The sequence below is a fragment of the Physella acuta genome, unplaced genomic scaffold (genome assembly GCF_028476545.2).
Source record: "Physella acuta isolate Inbredline_101_S28 unplaced genomic scaffold, ASM2847654v3 ptg000071l, whole genome shotgun sequence".
Taxonomy (NCBI): Eukaryota; Metazoa; Mollusca; class Gastropoda; family Physidae; genus Physella; species Physella acuta.
This window is the reverse complement of record NW_026731591.1, coordinates 368,759-377,153: the sequence shown is the minus strand read 5'-3', so window position 1 is coordinate 377,153 and position 8,395 is coordinate 368,759. Positions and strand designations below refer to the sequence as shown.

The following is an 8,395-nucleotide window of genomic DNA, read 5'->3' as shown; positions in this document are numbered from 1 at the left end:
TGAGCCGGTGATATCCGAAAAGAAAAAATAAAAGAAAAATTAACAGCTTCTAATGTAAATTGAGATAGTCCTAGAATAATATTATTTGATTACTAATTGTACTATTCTGGGGAAACACGTCTGTTTTTATATGAATAAATATTATTTCATATTTTAAGCTATTTATTTTAAATAACAAATCAACTTTATTTACCTAATCCTAATCAAATTCCGAATATTGAACTAAAAATGCAGTGGCTCTTTAAAAACTGGGAAAGTTTGTAAATTGTAACTTTTAGCTCTTGTATATCAAAAGGTTGCCGACCCCTGCTACTATCCCATTCCTGGGTTCCTAAATATTAAGAAACATGAAACAATTAAAATAAGCGGAATTAACACATACGTTGTTGTTACGTCCAGGTTAGATTCGAATTCAAGAACGACTCGGGTTAACGTTCAATACGTGTATTAGGTCTCACATATCACATTACAGAATAGCCCTCGACCTAACCACTACCAACTAACCCCTGACAACCATTCACTCCAGCTTTTATACCGCATTCGACCTTGGGATAACAATACACAAACACACCGGGGTTAACACTATTCTAGGGTAAACTCAACTCACACACTCACTCTCCCCTAATTCTAGATCATTCTATCCTATTCTAGTCTAACCTACAACTGACCCGTAACAGTTGTAAAAAAAAATCTGCAATTAAGTCCAAGTGTCTGTATTGTAAGTTAAATATAGATTTTAAAGTTATGTTTACGAAAAATAATATATTTTTGCAATTTCTAAAAACACAAATCCAGTTTAATAATTAAATTAAAAACATTAATTTTACGGTTCATTTTTTGTGGGTTTTTTTTCCTTTTAATGTTATTTTATCAACTTGTATAACTTCTGTCACTTATTATTTATTTGTTCTATTCGTGTAGGGGAGGTAATGTTTATTGCATCTGGTACTAGAATGGGTTGTGGCCAGAATTGATTAAAGAGTTAGAAAAACAGAATACTGAAAGATGGATTTGAAACAAATAGAAAAATCATAATCCTTTTAGTAGGTTTATCATTTTTAGACCTAACAATTTTGAAAATAAAAACGCCATGCAATCTTTTTTACAACTTACTCTGGAACAACGATATAGTAGTTTCAGAGTATCGGGTTTGGTGATAAGGTATCGAATAATGATTGGCTGCAGTCTTGTAGCGATAGGTTCAGTTTTTGTTGGTTGGGAGTAGGACTTGAAGATGTGAGCTGGTATCGTAGTGTTGAAAAGGTGGATAGTTTTGAGTAATCGTGGGTTGTGTAGCCTATTCATAGTGTATCGAGTTGATCTTATATATTAGATTAAAATAGTTTTTATCATAACCGAGAGATGCGTAATTGTGAGTTGAGAGTTTAGGTCGGTCCAATAGGTTAGTTGAATAGAGTTTTTGAGTAATCGTGAGTTCAGTAATCGTGTTTTGTGAATATCGAGTAGTCAAGTTGATCGTTGAGTACAGTTAATCGAGCTTATAGTTTGAGTTCGAAAAAGAAAGAAGGGTACATATAGGTAACAAAGTGTTATCACTAGGGCAGTGGACTAAACATAACAAGTTACCTCACATAAGTTGATCTTTAAACTCATAGCTTACTTACTAAGCGCTTAAGCATTCAGTCTAAAAGACCTTTGTTCAGTTGAGATAGAGAGTATTTAAGACAGTGTTTCATTTGTTTACACTGTGTTTAACTTTTGGCTTTTTTTTTAAAGCGGCGGCTAATACAAGTTGATCTGGCCTTGAGAAAGTGTTACTTCCCCTATGTAAATATGAAGAAAAAAAAACAATTTTTAAATGCAAGGGAAATAACTTAACAAAATAGCTGAAACAAATTCGAATCTAACAACTCATAACAAAATGCACAATGTCATTTACTGTTTTACTTATAAAATAAATAAAACTATTCTGTAGGCGAAAAATTGTGTATTAATCATGGATAAAATAAAATACAACTTGTACCATATTTTCACGTATAATTAATAAACATTAGCTTTATTTTAAGAATAATTATTTAAGTTATTTTAAAATTTTCTTAATCACATTCAAAAATTAGTAATTTCGTTTATTTCTGGATCCCTTACGTAAGGGACAAATTAAAATAAAATGAACGGCATCGTTAGGTTTGGTGCGGAAAACATACCACTAAACATTATATCTGTTTTATTAAGCTTGATCAAAAATATTAAAACAATAGAGTACACTTGTGTATTTTGGGTATTAATGACTTCAGCATTATCTGACATTATCTTTTAGAAACGATATTTGCTCTTGTCTTTCTTCTTTATGAATTTTACAACAATCTTTATTGCGGTAATGAACACGAAACTAATTTTGACAATAGACTTTAATGAGTCAAAAAAATCTTCTATTTTAAGTAAAATTTGGCATTTTACAATAATTGCTCTTTTCAAAATGTCTGGTATGTATACTTTCTATATTTTTTTTTAAAATTTCGATTTGGGAAGGGAAATACCTCCCCCCCCCCCCCACACCCCCTTACAACTTCGCCCCCCCCCCCCTAACTCAACATGTTTATTACAAGAAGATGATAACATACTACTAGTTATTCTTTAATTGAATTCAAACGAAATCAATAAATTATAGACATTATGTTAGATATTTGTACTCCACACAAACTGTTTAAAGCAATTAAAGCTCTATAAACTGTAGCGCTGTTATCGAATCTGCGGAAATAACAGATTTTAAACCAAATCTGAATATTTTCTTTGGTTATTTCCCTTCTATCTGAAAATTGTATAGCGTTTTGAGCATGCCCTTTTAACCTTTTATCCATTTGTCTCTACGCCTTTCTTGTTGATGAAATAAAGAACAAAAGTAAATGTGCTGTTCGTTACAGATTCAATAATAAAATAATACATTTGTGTTGTAACTAGTAGGCTACTAGTAAAATTTAGTCTTATTTTTGCTTAAATCATTTGTTATTTTACTCACTAAATATAAATAACTAACCTAATCATAAACGAAGTTATTAAAACGTAACTATATCCAGATTTTTTAAGGATATTAAATAACTATAAATACCTTGGTGAAAAAAACGATTTTAAAAAATAAAGCAATCCAATAATAAGCCAAAGTATTACTGAAAAAAAATTACTATTCTAGTTACAAGTTAAAAAACGATAAAATTGTTTGAATGAGATTAGCGAATAATCGATTACAATAGGCTGTTTCTGTGTTCTTAACACATAGCTCATACTACACGCATGTGGGGAGTGTTAAGGTTTTAGTTTTACTTTATCATAGAACATCTATGTACTCGACATAACATACCAGCTGCTTATAATAATTAAAACATTTATTTCAGCTCTACTTAAAAGCTTAAACCCCCTCAACCCACCTGCAACATATGCGACGTATCCCTCCCATTAGAGGGTATACGGATGCATACAGAAAACCACCACCCAATCGCTCAACGCTCAAAAGCGAAGAAAACCTAGGCACTGGTTAATGTCTCAGAAGGAAAAGAAGCAAATGAAATGGACCACACCTTCCCCTTCCAAAAGAAATAGACCTGTTAATAATGGACTTAAAAACTATCGTTTTATTTTGTATATGTATAAACTCAACTATGTTAAATTTGCTGATGTTAATGTACTTGTTTGAAATTGCAAATAAAAAAAAAAGAGAATTGAAAAAAAAAAAAAAAAAAAAAAAAGATATATTTTTTAGGAAATTTCAAAGTTCAATAATTTTGGTCTGACTTTGAAAAATTCTAAAATTTTCAAAATTTGTCACAATGGATATCTCCTAGCCCCGGACATAGGCAACCCTGCTATGCATCTCCTAGAGTATTTTCGGAAGGAAGGGCCTAAATGTTGAAGGAAGGGCCTAAATGTTGGAAAACCGCAGCCAAAAATTACTTAGTAAACATTTTTTGGTAAAATTATTTATAAAAAATGTTTGCATCCTACGTTAACTTTCTTTTATGTGCTGTTTTATAGCTCTTTGCTATTTACTATTATGGTAAAAGATTTATGTGTGTATGTATAATAGTTTTTTTTTGGCAAATTTTTTCGTCAATTTTCAAATTTCTGGGTGATACTGCCCCCTTAAAGAAAGGTAAAATATTGTATCCCGGCGCCCGTCTTTGTACCAATGTATTTACATGTGTAACCGATGGTGTGTTGTTGTAATTGTTTTATGATTCTTGGTTGTTTGTGTGTGTTTCTCGATTCCATCCTGCCGACGACGCCAAATGTGACAGACGTGTGACGTACCTGGATAGGTTGTGTTGTACCCCTTCTCGCAGCACCTAGATGCGACAGAGGTGTCTTACCGCCTGTCGTGTAGGTATTTGTCCACGACTTAGGAATTCTGACGCTAGGCTGTGGACACCTCATTCGGCATTGACACATCCGATTTGTATAAAGAATCACACTCTGACTGCAGGTTCGAGATTACAACACTTTATTTCTTGATGAATAATCAGTTCCAAAAATAACATGAAAATCAACAAACCTCCACCAATGTCACTAGTCCACACACTGTATCCAGAGTTTCTTCCAGGCATCTCTTCGAAATGAAATTTATATAATTTATATGGAAAATATATAATTTTAACAGTGTCCGCCCCCCCCCCCCTCAAGGAAAGTCTACCGCCCCCCCCCCCCCCCCCGAAAATTAGGGGGGGGGGGCACCAAAAAAAAATTATTGACCTCTAAAGTGGATTGAGATAGTCATATAGTTAAATTGTTTAATTTCTAATTTTAATACTTTGATATGTTTTGTGCAAAATATTAGTATGCTTTTCAAAGTATAAATGTGATTTCATATTTAAAGCTATTTATTTCGAATTAAATGTATATATCTAATCCTAAGCAAATACCAAAATAATGAAATATGTTAGTGGCTCTTTTTGAAAACTGGGAAATTTTGTAAATTGTAACTTTCACTTATCCGACTCAAAAGGTTGCCGGACCCCTGATTTAACCTCACGTAACTACCCTCATACAGACAACACACATTATTTCAACAGTTTCCGGAAATGTAAGTGCCCCATCCCCTCGATAAGTATTTGTGTACTAACTACTCCTGGCGCAATATTTTTGGATTTATTATTTTAATTTGTCCCTTGTTAGAGGGAGCCAAAAATTTCTACACAACACAAGCTAGCATCTACATCATTCAATTTAAGCATTACCATTATATAAAAATTAATCTTAAAACATAGCAAAAGTTTTTATTGTTCAGATTTTTAGAAAAAAATCAATGTGTTTATCAATAAAACATATTAAATATACAATATTTCAGGTTGAATTAAATTTGTTTATATATATTAAGTCAAAAAGTATATTTGGTTGGAAAATTGTACTAATTAGTTATTTATTTATTTTTCTCTATCAATTTTGATAAGTTGTATCCCTTTATTTATATACATTCCCCTTATACGGGTTTAATTTTCAACTCGTGCTAATGAAGGATATATATATATATATATATATATATATATATATATATATATATATATATATATATATATATATATATATATATATATAAAGCAAAGTACTGTTTTTGTAAAAAAAAAATTAAATATCTGACGTACAAACCAAATCATAACTCCTGAGGTCGTAGATATACCCGCGGGGGTCAATATAAGATAGGCGTTAACTTCGGGAAAATTCCGGAAGGCCTTTAGAACTGACCGGTCCGAGTTCCTTATATAAACATTGTTAATTTGGTGAAAAACGATGACTATTTGCAAAACAACTTTTAAGGTACTTTTTCTTTGTATATATGGCTCATTTTTTGCATAGAGCTGAGTAAATGAACCTGCCTTATGGATAAACTATCGGTCAGCCTCTGCTCGCATGGCGAGGGCTAAAAAGTGACCACGAGTGACATTCTCCTCACATCAGCTTTATAAAAAAAAATGCCGAACGATCCCTTGATATTTTGTGAGGTCGTAGACCGACCCTGTAAGGTAGCAAAAAAATGTATTCCCGTCGGAAAAAAAGCCATTATAGTCGTTAAATATGTTCAGATACCGTATTTTCTTATATAAGCATAGAAACTGTTTGTTAAAAGAAGGAAACAAAGATATACGTCATTCGTTTAATTTTCAAGGGAGGTAGCTTTTTAAAATATTTTTTTTTTCAAAAAATTGTATACTATTTGAAACCTAAACAGAAAATGACAAAGTATAACATTTCTTTAAGAAAACATTAAGTTGTTAATGAAGATACGTGTCCTAATCAATAAATTAATGCATTTTAAAAGTCAATGTTATATAAATTATTCAATATACTTTTCTTGGAACCTCTGTAGATCTAATTCCACTTTAGTTATAAATAGCAAACTTTCCTATAATTTCTATGGAACGACTTTAAACAACAACCAACAACAACAACAACAATAGACAGCATGAACGTAAATCAAAATGGTTCATCAAAAGCAAAATGGAAAAGGAAAAATGTACCGGTCCCCTCGTCAGATTCAAGTGAAGATGAAGAGGAAGCAAAAAAAAAAAATATTCATGCAGCGATTTGTGACGAAAGCTTGTTTTATATTGCAAAATCTATAAGCACAAACGATACGGTTAACATAAATGGCAGTGCTGTTGAAAAGCCACAACTTAAGTCTAACAGATCCTTAGATGTTTGTCAGGAGGACGATCATAACATTTTAACTACCACCCCTGAATTTCTTGCGTATGTGGCCCAACAACTATCGCAGTATCTTGATAATGAATTAGCTGAATCAATATCAGACAATGTTTGGCATTCAAGGAACAAGAAAAAATAATAAACAAACTGGGATTAAACTTTTATCATCATCTAAAGTATTGTGTCAATTAGAAGATCCTCAAAAATCATCAGCTCCACCCCACAGCTGTTGAATCACCAACCCAGAAAACACAAGTTGAGCACAAGTTCAGAAAGGTCAGAAGATGAGAAAATTTCAGCATGTGTATTTTCTGTAACAGACATAGAAGAAGAAAATGAAAGGCTGGCTGGGATTAAGTCGCAGACTAAAGCAATAGTGGACTCAGTCCAGGCTACTGTTAAAGAAGTTGCAATAAAAAAAAGAAAAAAAAAAGGAAAATAAAAAGATTTTGGAAAAGTCTTAATGTATTGTTATTGTTTTTAGGTGGTCTTTAAAATACTAATGTATATATATATATATATATATTAAAAAAAACATTTTCTCTAAAATTAGCAATTAGCATTATTGTTTAAATTCAAGCACTCCACACATCAGCCATTAAATAATGACAAAAAATAAAAAACGTGGGGCGCCGAAGTAAAAGTTTTTTATCGGTCATTGTTAATATAAGAGTGATCGCTTGCATCATTGTGATGTATAGCATTTATTTTCTACTTTTTAGTTCAATCAGAAAACGTGGGTTTTTTACAAATTTTTTAATAATAATTATTTTCTACTTTTTAGTCTTTGTCTGTTTGTTTGCATTCAAATCTTGCTATCGATTTTATCTTCTCGCATTCACTTTTTTTGGGTAAACGAAGACAACTCGTAAAAAACAAGTGCCTTTTCTAATCGACGTTTCTTCTGTGTTGCCGTTGCTTTCACCATTTTGCCCTCGCGTGCAAACCATTCGACCATCAACATTCTACTTCCTGATTAGTCAGATTTGCATAGGTTTGTACACAAACACCGCGTGACCACTACTCAGCCAATCGCGTGCTTGCTCCTTCAGTAAGCCAGAAGAGGGAAAGTACCGAACCTTGTTTTATCAAATTACAATTACTAGGTTATGTCCCTTTTTGTACAAATCGATAGGGGTCTAAAATGATCAATAAAATTTTTCCATGGATCAATTTAGTAATAATAATAATTGAATATTGTTTTGTCATCGGAAACAAAGCTTCCCTAAAAATTTCAGCGCGCTAGCTAACTGGGAAAAGCCCGAAATTTTGATCGCAAGATTTGATTGGAAAAACAAACAAACAAACAGACGCGAAAGCAAGTTAAAGAAAACGTGGGAAAATCTCATCAACCCCTGCATGTTGAAGATGGTGAAATTAATTCTTGGGGATTCAAGTGCGGTAAAGATGCAACAGATAGCTCTGTATAATAATTCTTTTCAGCGGCTTATATTGTTTTAATTTAAGGATTTTTTTCCCCAATATTAGCCAGTTGACTAATATACTTTTTTTTTGTTAATGTGAAGAAAGTATTTGTTTACAATAAAAACTTGATTAAATAATACTCATAAACTACAGATTTATATCGGTATCATAACCCTCTCTCTCTCTCACCATTTCCTTCATTGTTCGATTACTACACAGGTATTAATTTTGTAAACAAAGACGCCATCATTACCCGGAGTGTTGCCTGAATACAACACTGTTCTATACTGATACCATGGCCATTACATTGTGTAGGCTA

At 32.2% G+C, this 8,395-nt stretch overlaps 1 pseudogene; it reads left to right on the top strand.

The window, feature by feature from the left end:
* Window positions 1-6,409: 6,409 nt before the first annotated feature.
* LOC131952324 (uncharacterized) lies at window positions 6,410-8,151 on the top strand (annotated as a pseudogene).
* Window positions 8,152-8,395: the final 244 nt, after the last annotated feature.